The 13787-nt window shown below is 36.4% G+C and overlaps 1 protein-coding gene across 10 annotated transcripts in view; it reads left to right on the top strand.

The window, feature by feature from the left end:
• The first annotated feature begins 455 nt into the window (after positions 1–455).
• Agtpbp1 (ATP/GTP binding carboxypeptidase 1) overlaps positions 456–13787 on the top strand; it is a 280878-nt gene continuing 267546 nt past the window's right edge. For all 10 annotated transcript variants that reach the window (XR_007346540.1, XR_007346541.1, XM_048800447.1 and 7 more), the window contains exon 1: positions 456–588. The gene's annotated coding sequence lies outside the window, so the exon portion shown is untranslated. The remainder of the gene's footprint in view (positions 589–13787) is intronic.

Raw genomic sequence — 13787 nt, 5'->3', positions numbered from 1 at the left:
ACCATTTGTCAATGCCGCTAAAGACTTCCTATGAGAGTGGGCAATTGATGGTAAAGAGGTAGGGGGGCAGGTTATTTCCGGGAAAAAGCCTGGTCGATTGTCCGTAAAGGAAGGGTGACTTGAAGAACATGGAGAGCCGCCAGCCGGTCTGTTCGGTTCGGTTGGGCGGTGGCCTGGCTCTGCGCGTGGCTGCAGGGAACAAGGAACCGCTAGCTCGCTGCTCAACTCGCACCCGTCCCTTCCCTCCTTCCAGCCGGGCGCGCTCCCGGACTCCCGCGACCCCGCCCCTCCGTACGCCCGCCCATCCTGCTCACGCGCCCCGCCCGAGTTGGCTGGTCGGAGCGTCCGGTGGGCGGGGCGCCGCGCTGACGTCGCCCGGGATGCGGACAGGTTCCGCCGCCGCCTCCGCCGCCTCCGCCGCCTCCGCCTCTTCTGCCACCGGGGTTTGTATGAAAACACCTGGGCGGCGGGCGGCGAAGGATCCGCCGCGCGCCCAGCGAGCAGCCGCCGGTACTGACGGCGCGGAGCCGGGTGCCGAGCCTGGAGCGGCGGCTCTGTGCAGTCCCCGCTAGCGCCCAGCTTGAGCCGGTGAGCGTCCCCGCCGCTGTCCGCTCCTCCGCAGCCTCCGGGCCGCGGGAGTGGCGGGCCGCGGCGTCCTGGGGCTTGGGGTGCGCCTTCGAGTCCCGTAGCCCCTCACTTGACAGGTTGTGTATCGCGTGTCTTTCTTGCGGGGCGGGGAGTTGGACTAGATCTTCAGGGAAACCCTTGATGGGTTGGAGCTTTGCCTGGCGTTTGGAAAACGCTACGTCTTATCCCCGCCCCTTGGACACCCGGCCACCTTAGTCCTTATTCCCGGCATAGGGGTCCTCCTCTCCAGCCAAGCTCCGGTAGCCGCGCGGAGTGCCGTCGAAGGGCGGTGGGGCTGGGGGCTGGGGGCTTGCGGCTTGCACCTTGTTTCGGGCCCGCACCGGCGTGAGCCCGCCGCCTGTGCTTCGGAAACCCTACGGTACCGGCGGAGAGCCAGCAAGGAGGGGTTTGTGCATTGGCGATGGTAGTGTTTGCTTCCACGAGCGAGCTGGATGGTTCGCGCTGAAGTGTATTCTGTGTTTACAACTTGTCCGCTTGTGGGGTTGATTGGAACCAGAATCATATCACCCTAGATGACAGTGCAGAGTTGCGGGTTCTCGGTTGTTGGTGTTCAAGGATTCCTGTACCCAAATGCAAAGACTTGCTTGGCTTTACCTTTGTTTTTCTCACAAGCTTTTTATGAGCACCAGGACCGTTTGAATTGGTTGGGTTCCTTTTCTGGGCGTTTACCCACTGTAGAATGGAGTTTTAACACATCATAGTGTAATCAATGTGAATGTTGATGATCTAAAACTCATTTCCCGTTTTAATATAGCTTGCTTAAGTGCTTGCCCAAAGATAACACTTAACGGAAATTTTCTTTAGCAACATGCTAGTAATTCTTTGTGGGTATTGAAAAAAACATCCACACAGAATTTTTTCTTAAGGTGCTCAAAATTGTATTGGTGTTTAATTGATAGTTTTAGTTAGAAAGGACTTTCATAATCTTCTTGATCACTCATTTTCACCTACTTTTTCTTTGTGTAAATCGAATTATCACTTTCTTTGTTACTGTCTGAATTATTCTTACAAATTCTTTTTTTCTCCGAAAAACAGAAAGTTGTTTTTATAATTGTGTTGTGGAATGTTTTCAGTTCAGCATACCAAAAAAGAAGTGATTTATTTAAGGCACTTTAAATGGTACATATTTTAAAACATGTGCCAAATGTTAAAACCAAACAGCCCTGGAACATAAGAAGTTCCTATGTAGAATTACTGATAGTTGGTGGTGTGTAATCCATTCCCTGTTTCTCGTCCTGAAGTCTCAGTTCTGTGACTTGTTCAGTTTCCCATTCTACTTCTCTTGAGTCAAATTCTACAATGAAGGTATAAATTCATTTATAATAGCCTCAATGTGCTGCCTTGAATTGGTTCATCACATGTTTAAAACTGCATTCTCACTTGAACTCTGAAATGAAGGGGGTAGGCTTAAAAACTATCCTTATGTTTCGCTATGCAAAACATTAAATCTATTATTATAATTTAAACTTGTAGAAGTGATTTTTATAAAGTTTTCTAATTGTCTTGAATCAAGGCTTTAATTCTTCTAAGTATGGCTAGACTGCTATGAAGTAATGATTTACCTCCATATTGAAAGGAGGTCCAAGACTTGTGAAATTTTGTAGTTTATGTTCTATATTAAAACTCCTCCACAGTGTTCATCTTCAGAATCTCTTCTTGCTTGAAGTCCCCCAGTACCTGCATATTGAACAGTATACATGAATAATAATGGATAAACCTGTCTTCTGTAAGTTAGGAGCTTTCATTAAGGAGGGGGTGTTAATGTAAACAACAAAAATTGTGTAGGGTGGGCACTGAATTTTAAACTTCACATGTTATTCTTAGTTACTGTGTAGTTCTGTAGTTTGGTGGCTAGGGATTCGGGCCTCTGCCAGATTGGCTGGGTTTGAGTCCTGACTTTGCTTTAGGCAAGTTGTTTATCATCTTTGTGCTTCAATTTTCTCAACTTTGAAAGTGGGGATAGCAGTGATATATACCCTTAAATGATCTTGCATATTAAAAGTTAATACATGTAAAATGCTTAGTTCACGCAGTGCTTAGCACATGTGTGGACTAAGTAAATAATAATATTGTTACTGCTTTCCTCAGTCTTCCAAGAGATCTAGTAGACTGAAAAAAGACTTCAGGCTGGGTGCGGCACCCTGTAATCCCAGTGGCTCAGGAGGCTGAGACAGGGAGGACATTAGTTCAAAGCCAGCCTCAGCAATTTAGCCAGGCCCTAAGCAATTTAGTGAGACCCTGTGTCAAAGTGTAAAATAAGAAAGGGCTGGGAATGTGGCATGGTGGTTAAGCACCCCTGGGTTCAATTCCTGGTACTCCAAAAAAAAAAAAAAAGATTTCAGGCCGACAGGCAATATTCGTGCAGATTAATTCTGTTATGATCAATTTATTCCTTTTATTCCTTTGGGGCTGAGAGCTTAGTCTCACTGTCCTGCCTTTGAAACATGTAAGTCAGTTTTAAATAGAACAGCTACACCAAGAGCGGGGTGCGCTAGGATATTGCTGGAGAGTTTCTGAAATATCCTTGTCTGTTTCTTCTGACAAAACCTTGGATTATCTCCCTCATGTTGGTGTTGGCTACTATTTTAATCACCTGTTTTTGAGCTGTTGTTGGTATTTCTTTGATATGTGCTGTTATCAAAAGTACTATCTATCAAAATTTTAATGTATATATGTGTTTATCTAATATACAAAATAACTTTTATCTAAACATTCTTCTTTTTATTTTCTTCTTTAATGATGTTGCATAGAGTGAAGTTTTGATTTGATATTATCTTCCTTTTCAACTTTCATGCAGTTTTCCTAGGAATTTTTTCCTCTCCCTAATGATTTTACGTGCTAGTTCTTAGTTTGTGTGGATCTGATACAAATGGAGTGTCTCTTATTCAACATGATTGGGGCCAGAGGTGTTTCAAAATTTTGTTTTGGATTTTGGAATATTTGCATATACTTAATGGGATATTTTTTTTGGGTTGTACCCAAATCTAATCAGGACATTCATTTATATTTTATATATACTTTATACACATATTCTGAAGATAATTTTAAATAATATTTTTAGTGTGCCTCATTTTGACTGCAATTTGTTAAATGGGGTCAGGTGTCAATTTTCCACTTGGGAGTTAAAATTATAAATTTTTATTTTTTGGATTAGGGGTACTCAACCTGTATTAATATTCTATTCTTAGATATTTTCAAACTTTTGGTTTTTGGACTCTCACATGCTTAAAAAGTTGCTGAGAAACCTCAGAAAGTTATCTGTGGATTACACCTCTACATAGTGTGAGAAGAGTGGTATTGTTTTACATTTTTGTAAATATTTTGAGATTTTCTTTTCTTTTTGTAGTGCTAGGGAGTAAACCCAAGGCCTGTCATAAGCTAGGTAAGTTCTCTACCACTGAGCTACATCCTCAGCTTCATTTTTTATAAATTGTTAATATCTAGTTTAATGCAAGCAGCTCGATTATTGCAATTTTTTCTGCATTTAGTCTATTGCAGTATACTTTGTTTAGATTGATGTGCATGTATGTAGCGCTCCAGCCTCATATAGTTAATAATTGGAAAGGGAGGAATATTTTAATTGTCTTTTCAGATAATTGTGGATAGTCTTGTTTGGCATTCCATCAAAACTCGACAAATGGCACTTTCTTAGGGTTGGTTGAAATGTGGAACTTGAAGTCATATCATTAAATTTTTTCATACTCTGTTAGATTAAAATCCATTAATTTGAACTCTGAATTGACTAATGCTTGAATTTATGCTTGAATTTATAACATCATTCCTTGACCATTTGTAAATATTGGTTCAGTGACTACCCATGCCTAACTTTGTGACATCATTCCTTGGTCATTTGTAAATAATGGTTCAGTGAGTTATACACATCTTCCAAATATTGATATATTTCATTATACAATACCAAAGAAAAGTCACATTTGTAAATATCACTGTTATTTCATCAGAAACAGATTGCTGAGAAGCTGTCTACATTGAGATGTGATTGTGGGTATGAGTTTTCCCAAGTTCTGATTTTTTTTCTAGAATGCTCAAGTTTTATCATTGGCAACAGGTATGATTTGCCAATTGTTTTCTTGAAGTGACAGTTTCACTTTATGTATGAGAAATCCTTTTCCAGAATACCCAAATTTTGGTGACAGTAACCTTTTATTTTCCACATTTATTTATTGATGGTAATCAAAATCTTTTAGACATTTTTTTCAAAATGGTGTTTCATGAAAAAAGTCTAAATTTAAACTTGCAATTCAGTTATAGAACTGCATTGCCATGAAACATCCATTATAATTATGTGGCAGAAATGTTTTGTGCATACTTCTTCTTTTAACATACAGAATAGTAAGAGTTGTACCTTCAAGGGCTTGGATTTAATAAAATTAACAATTTATTGATTATTCAAGAACATTCTTAAGTGAAAGTAGATTTTTTTCTTCCTGTAAAAATATATCATATAAATATTTATTTTTTAGTTGTAGTTGGACACAATATCTTTATTATTTATTTATTTATTTTTATTTGGTGCTGAGTATCAAACCCAGGGCCTCGCAAGTGCTAGGTGATGGCTCTATTGCTGAGCCACAATCCCATTCCATCTTCCTGGTGTTTGAGGGTGAAAAATATAATGATTAATATTATAGTTGGTGACACTATAAGAATGTCAGGACCCCGAGGGTCCATGGATGACCCTGCAATTTAAATCATAATGAGGATTTCTGCAAAACTTTGATTAGGATGGGCAATCTCTGGTCTTTTTTTGCTTTAAGACTTTGGATCATGATAAACGCTTTATTAAGAAAAAAATTAAGTAGAGTAAAGGGTTATTTACAGAAGGTTGAGATGTTTCTAAAAGGTTTTAGTCAGCTATTGATGCAAAGGGATTATATAGTTATCTGAAATGGCATTATCTAAAGACAAAAATTAGATTTGGTAGTATATTACTACCAAAATGTGATTTCAAATCACATCTTTTGGGGAGTTTAAGTATTTGTATTAAGTATTTGTGAAGGAATAATGTAAAAAAGGTTGACTAATATTCACCTCATAAAGCCAAAGAAAAGCTAGTTGGCTTCTCTTTAATGTCTGTTAATTTCTCACTTAATTCATGGTGAGGAGAAACCATTCTAAAGAGTGGTAGCAGCACTTGCTCTCTTTGCCTTTTGTGTCTTTCCTTATGGGAAAAATGATTTAACATTATGAAAATTATAAGGGTACAGATTACATTGGGAAGAAAAACTGTAATAAGGTCAGTAAAAGATGTTGGCATAAAATAACAACTCTGCTTTAAAGGAAGCAAAGAATAGTTTATTCTGAGTCAAATATAAGTGAGCATGGCCTGAGAACATGGATTAAAGTTACCCTGAATGACGTGTTCCTCCATGGAAGAGGTTACATGAGTTTTAGTCACAGAACAAAAGAAAGTCATAAATCAGTATATTTACGTTACATTTGGTGGGAGCATCAGGTAAGCAGACTACAGCAAGGTGGAGAAATTGCTTCTATAGGTTTCAGATTTATCTTAATATATTCTTAGCATTAGGGTTGGTGGAGGCTAGAGGTCTTTTGCTAAGCTTAGTGATGCCTTCAGAGAAGTTTAGGTCACATACAAAAGTGAAGGTAATTGGCCAACTAAAATAAGATAGCCCAAATTGTTTTGTTACCTACAGCATTTCATCTCTAAACAGTCAGGATGTTCTATCAGCCAAGGTCAACCAGTCTGCAGAATATTTAATATAGATAGCACTTCTTCAAAGAACTTCAGTTTTTAGAGTTACGGTAGTACAATGTTAAAAATCTGAACACTACATGTAATAGAGTTTAATGAACTAAAAAGAATATTGTTATTTTTTGAGATGTGGGGTGGTGAGTCTCCTTATATCTCCCAGGCTGTCCTTGAACTTGATATCCTCCTGCCTTACCTTCCCAAGTAGCTAGGATTACAGGTGCCACTGTGGCCAGCCCAAAAGAATAAAGAGTTTTATTTTTGGCAGCAACTGTTTAAAGTTATTAATTTATGGCAGGCATACTCTCTGGATTTTTTTCTTTGTCTAGTGAAAGCTATGCAGCCAGCACCACCATTTATCACCAGAACTTTTCTCATCTTCCTAAACTAAAACTGTACCCATTAAGTAATAACTCCCTCTTTCCCCCCATTTTTCATCCTCTGGCAAGCACCATTCTTCTGTCTCAATGAATTTGGTACTACTTTGGTAATTAATATTAGTGTAGTTATATAACATTTATCTTCTTGTGATTGGGTTGATTGGTTTAACACAATGTCTTCAAAGTTCATCCGTGCTGTATTATCTGTTAGAAATTTCTTTCCTTTTTAAGGCTGAATAATATTCCATTGTATATTATAGCAACAGACACTTGGGTTTCTTCTCCCATTTTCTAAGAACAAAGGTGTAAAAATATAATTTTGAGACCTTGCTTTCAGTTCTTTTGAATATATATATTCAGAAGTGGAATTTGGGTCATATGACAATTCTATTTTCAATTTTTTAAAGAGCTGCTCTACTGTTTTCCATATATGTCTACATTAACAATTGTTTCTTTCTGTTTTTTTTTTCTCCTTCCTTTTTTGTTAGTAGTTATCCTACTAGGTGTGAAGTGATATGTCATTGATTTTGATTTGATTTATTTTATTGCATGGTTTGCTAGTATTTTGTTGAGGATTTTTGCATCAGTGATCAAAAGGAATATTGGTTTGTGATTTTTCTTGTGATGTCTTTGTTTAACTTTGGTATTAGGGCAATATTGACTTTATACAGTAAGTTAGGAAGTGTTCCTTCATTTTCATTTTTTTGGAAGTTATTGTGAAGGACTGATGTCCTTTAAATATTTGGTAGAATTTACCAGTGAAGTCATCAGGTCCAGATCTTTGCTTTATTAGGAGATTTTTTCAGTCTTCTTACTGGTTTGGAGTCTGTTCATATTTCTGTTTCTTTGTGACTGAATCTTGATAGGTTTTGTGTTTCTGGGATTTTGTTCATTTTCTTTAGGTTATCCAGTTTGTTGGCATACAATTATTCATAGTACTTTCTTATAAGAATTTTTATTTCTGTAGAATTATTAGTGCTATCTCCACCTACATTTCTGATTTTAATAATTTTGAGTTTTTTCCCTTAATCTTGATAAGGATTTGCTGATTTATTAGTTGTTTTAAAGAACCAACTTTTGGTTGATTTTCTTTGTTATCATAGTCTCTCTTTATTTTTGCCCTAGTCTTTATTTCCTTTTGTTCCACTAGCTTTGGGTTTAGTTTTTTTCCGCCTAGTTCTTAATATGTGAAATTAGGTTGTTGATTTGAGATCTTTCTTCTTTTTTAAGTAATTGTTTTTAGTTAGAAATTTCCCTCTGATTTTGCTGTATTCTGTATTTTGGTATGTGATAATTTGCTTACATTCATCTTTAAGTATTTTCTAATTTCCCATGTGATTTCTTCTGTGACCCAGTGGTTTAATTTCCACAAATTCATGAATTTTCTAGTTTTCTTTTTCTTACTGACTGCTAATTTTTTATTTTGGGGTCATAGAAGATTGTTTGTTTGTATGATAAATATTGTCGAATAACGCCTGTAGTCTAAAGGGAAGAGAAATAACATTGTCAGCAGTTAAATTTCTCAACCTTTTAAAATTTAAAGTCTGTTTTCTCTGATACTAATACTGACATTCCTGCCCTCTTTTGATTACTATTCTCGTTAATTTGGTTTTCTGTTTCACTTTAAACTCATTTGTATCTTAGGCTCTGAATTCAGTCTTTTGCAGACAGTATAAAGTTGGATCATTTAAAAATTATCTGTTCTGTCAATCTCTGTCTTGATTGGCAGACTTCATTTATACTTAAAGTAATGGATAAGGAGGGATTTATTTCTGTTGTTTTACTCCTTTTTTTCTACATACTTTATTGACTTCTTTTTCTTCTTGTTGTTCCTAATATGCTGTATATTTTGATTTTTATTGGGATATTATTGAGAGCTAGCTTTAGGCTATGGTACTTAAAAAATTCATTCGTTTAAGATCACTGTCATATGTTAAAAGCAAAGAAAATGTTTGTTTCAAGATAAGAATTTTGATCTCATCTATCATCTATATATAGACTTGGAAAATTTGGCTTTTTGTAAGTCTAAAAATAGTTGAAATCTGGGTTGGGGGAAGAATTATTTTAAATAAATTACTTAACTAAATTGAGGAATAATTAGATTCTTATCCCTAAACAATAAGATCCTATTTTTAAAATTTTCTAAAATATTTTTTTTTAGTTGCAGTTGGACACAATACCTTTATTTTATTTATTGTTATGTGGTGCTGAGAATCCAACCCAGAGTCTTGCACATGCTGGGCAAGTGCTGTAACTCTGAGCCACAACCCAAGCCCCAGATCCCATTTATTTGTACTAAAATTGTCATATGTCAAAATAAATTATATCTTTTATATATATATATATCCACACATCTTTTTTTGAGGGTTATTGTTTGAACTGTCCAGTCTTGTTTGGTTCTATTGAGGATGTATGATCATGAAAGGTGTAAGATGTAAGTTTTTTAATAGGTTTACTCTTTTTCATAAAATTAATGTCAGTAATATAGGTGAAGTTAATTTCCCTGTTTTCATATTGGGCCCAAGCATTCACAACATAATCATTGAGTGTTATAGGAGTAAGCTAACTAGATGAAAAGTATACCTTAATATAATTTAGACAAGTTTAATATAAACCATCTCCAGCTGGGTGTGGTTGCACATATCTGTAATCTCAGAGACTCTGCATGTTGAGACTGGAGGATAGCAGGTTTGAGGCCAGCTTCAGCAACTTAGCAGGTCCTAAGCAACTTAGTGAGACCCTGTCTGGAAAAAAAAATTAGGGGGTGCTGGTGCTCGGAATGTGGCTCCGTGGTACTTGTGCCTGAGTTCAATCCCTAATACCCAAAACAAAACAAATGAAAACATAAGCTATCTGCAATATGTGTGTTTCAGACTTAATTTAGATGCTAGGCTGAGGTAGTAATTTGTCAGTTGCTGGGTATGTTATTCTTCTTTCCTTCCTTTAGATTACAGTTGTTGTTTATTCTTCCCAGTTTCTCACTTTTTCTTCAATGATGATGCCAATGGTATGACATCTTCTTTGAGACATTTGTTATTAAGTAATCAGGATTTGCAGTTTTCTGTTACATTGACTTGGTCAGTGTGGAGGACTAGCAGCTCTCTTTGAATGTGTTCTCCAAGTAATTTCCTTCAAACATTTAGAGAAACTGACAAAAGATGTTTCCTTTTCAGCATACTTTTTCTATCCTCCCTGGGTGGAACCAGCTGCATAAATCCTTAACTACATTATTTTCATCAGTTGACCACACTCACTTCAACAATAACCATTCTAATATTTAACTGTAAAGGTTATCATTGTATAAAGAGTAATATTTCACAAAAGTTGTCAAACAGTGGAAACTTTTTGTCTTGACATCTTTCAGGGAGATCCATTTGTAAACAAAAGAGAGTAAAATAGTAGAGTTGTTCTGGTGGAATGCAAACTGGACCAAGTTGTGTAAGCAAGAAAAGTCAAAAGGGAATTATCTTTCCTGAGATTGTATTTAAAAGATTTAGATTGAATTTTCCAGTGTGAGCTATGTGTATGTCTTTTTGTTTTTTCCCTTCCTTCCTTTTTTTTTTCCCTCAGTAGTTTTCTGACTTGAAAAAATTTAGAGCAGGCAGAATCCCTTGAACCCAGGAGTTCAAGGCCAACTGGGCAAAATAACAAGACTTCATCTCTTAAAAAAAAAAATAACACCCACATATAGTCTAAAAGCATGCACATTTGAAGTATTTATATATTTAGGATGTACAACTTTAGCTTTATTTAAGGTGCCAATTTCTTTTCTGGCTTTTTAATCCCCAGAATGAAAATTAGGACCTCTTGAGTGTATGGAATTCTAATGGTGTGTGTGCATATGCACCTATTCTCGGGCTGATTAGCTTAATTTCAGACTTAAGGCAGTGAGGATAGCGTCAATTTTTAGATTCATGTGTGCTCTTAAACTAGCTCTAATTGAGACCAAAGATCAGAATAATCTCCAAAATTCAGAAGATCTAAAATTTATGCTATTTTTACGCTGGACTTGTCAAAATTGCTTGCTTTTTCTTAGATGTAGGCTAGCTAAAGCAGGTTGATATTGCTTTTGTGATTTTTTTGCAAAGGTCAAATTACCACATTTAATTCAAGTATATAAATTCCACCTTTAAGTATATAAAAGTCAACCCTACTCACTAGGAAAGTGTGTACTATGGGTCATTATGTGACGTTACCAATGTTTCAGTGTAGTTTTTTAACTTTGTTGGCTAAATAACTCAAGAATACATCTCTAAAAGCCCAGGTGACTGTGGTTTTGCTTTTATGAAAGAGCATTATAGTCTTTCATGGGAAACAGGTACTGAGGTAGCATAAGTCCCTAACCTGAATTTAGGAATGGTTGAATTGTGAAAGTTTCTGTATACACTGTTTTTAAAAAAATATTTCATTGAGTTTGACTTACATACCATATAATTTACCTGTACTAAATATGCTTTTAGTATATTCATAGAATTATGTGACCATCACCTCAGTCAAATTTAGGACATTTTTATTACCCTGAAAATAAACCATGCACCTCTTAGGTCCTACCTTTCAATCTCCATGTCTCCCCTAGTCCTAGGCAACTACTCATCTACTTTCTGTTTCTATAGATTTATCTATTCTAGATATTTCATATAAATTGAATTATGTAATGATATGGCCTTTTGTGTCTTGTCTTTTCTTCAAAATATGTTTTGAAGTTTCCTTCAGGTAGTTTGTATCAATACTTCATTTATTTATATCACTTAATAATAATAGTATATGCCATGTTTTATTTATCCATTCATTGGTGGATGTACATTTGGATTGTTTCTTCTTTTTGGCTATTGTGAATAATGGTACTATTAACATTCAGATGTTTCTATGTGGACATAAGTTAAAAATTTTGGGGGATGTATACTTGGGATGAATAGCTGAGTCATATGATCACTGTATGTTTAGCCTTTTTCAGGCACTGCTAGACTGTTTTCAAAGCAGCTACACTGTTTTACATTTCTGTTAGCAAAGTATAAGGGCTCCAGTTTTTCCTCATTCTTGCTAGCACTTGTTATTATCTGTCTTTTCTTATACAACTGTTCTAGTAGTTGTAAAGTGGTATCTGAACTTTTGTCAGTGGAGGGTATTAGAAAAGAGAGGTTAGGTGTAACAGGAATGGTATTAAAGTATTTAATAGGTTGACCTAAGAATATAACTGTTTGTGGTGTATCTTTGGCAGTGTTTGATTAATGTTACTTCATAAATTTAAAAGAAGTCAATGTCACAGCTTTAACTCATTTCTGAGGGTAGTGTTCTGCTACCCTCTACCCTCTGTCCAAATCTTTTATTTGAAAAGAAAACAGAAGATTCAGTTGTAGAGAAAGAATTCACTCTATCTTCAAAACAGGATTTATAAAAGATTTAAAATCAGAATACTATAGAGATGTGGCCATATCAATGTTTATAACAGCACAATTCACAGTAGCCAAGCTTTGGAACCATCCCTGGTATGCCCTTTAGCAAACAAATAGATAATGAAACTGTGGTATATATACACAATGGAGTATTACTCAGCCACAAAGAATGAAATTTTGTCATTTGCTGGTAAATAGATGGAACTGGAAACTATCATGCTAAATAAAATAAGTCAGACCCAGAAAGTCAGAGGTTGAATGCTTTATTTATAGAAGCTAGTCTAAAGTAAAGAAATTTAAAGAAGAAAAAAGAGAGAAAAGTAATGGGGGAAGGTGTGGAATTCCATCAAAAGAAGAAAGATCACTGGAGTAGAGTAAGGGGATTGAGGGAGAGGGAGGAGGGATTGGTAAGGAAAAAAACGTTGGGTTCCGAATCTGACCTATGTATGTGTATATATGAAATATTACTACATTTAATTTGTAATACATTAAATATACTACAGTGAGTCCCACCATTATGTATATCCATAAGATAACTAATTTTTAAAAAACTAAGTAAACAACAGAAAGATCGGTAGAGAAGAGGAAGGGAACAGGGGGAGGGAAGAAGAAAGGGTAAGGGGAGGTACTGGGATTGAATTAGAGCAAATTATATTCCATGCATTTAGCATTTATAATTATGTCAGAATGAATTCTAAGGTTATGTATAAATAATATGAACCAACCAATTAAAATTCCTAGAGGAATTATGAATGGCTACTAAATAGTTTAAAACATTGTTAGGATGTACTAGTATGGGTTCAATCAGGGAGCAGAAGCCACACAGTAATTTAACAGGGAAATAATATAATGAATTAATGACTATAACAGGGGATTGGATAAAAGAGAGAAGTATGAGTGACAAGTAAAGATAATTATAAAGGCTATAGTAATAGCAGTTATAAGGAGCAGTTATAAGGAGCAGTGACATAATGGCTCCCCCTCTCCCTCCCCCGCTTGAGGTAGGCTTCTTTTCTACTTGTAAGACCTAGTCTTTATTGGGAAGGGCCAAAGTTGAGGCTAATAGATATGGTGAGTTTCCAGTGGAATTTGTTATCTGCCCTTCAGGGTCCTAGGGAATGCTGCTCATGGGGCAGTGTCTTTTCAGAGGCACTCTGCTACAAAATTGACTGGGTGAAGCTGTGTGTGCTGTAGGAGCCTGGTGGTGGAGTGCCTTCCCAGGTGCAGAAATAGGTACCTGGAGAAGACTTGCATGTTTGCAGCAGGAAGCAGGAAGTTAAATCCCTTTCCCTGCAATGTTTTTCTAGTGCCCTCTACTGAAAGACCTTAAGGTCCTGCTAGCTGGCAAAGAAAAAATATTTATTTATTTATTTTATTATTATTATTTTTTTATTATTAGTTGTTCAAAACATTACAAAGCTCTTGACGTATCATATTTCATACATTTGATTCAAGCAGATTATGAATTCCCATTTTTACCCCATATACATATTGCAGATTCACATGGGTTCCACATCCACTTTTTTACATACTGCCATACTAGTGTCTGTTGTATTTTGTTGCCTTTCCTATCCTCTACTATCCCCCCTCCCCTCCCCTCCCCTCCCATCTTCTCTCTCTACCCCATCTACTGTA

The sequence above is a fragment of the Marmota marmota genome, unplaced genomic scaffold, assembly GCF_001458135.2.
Source record: "Marmota marmota marmota unplaced genomic scaffold, marMar, whole genome shotgun sequence".
Lineage (NCBI taxonomy): Eukaryota > Metazoa > Chordata > Mammalia > Rodentia > Sciuridae > Marmota > Marmota marmota.
The sequence above is the reverse complement of the archived record's forward strand: the minus strand, read 5'-3'. Positions and strand labels throughout refer to the sequence as shown.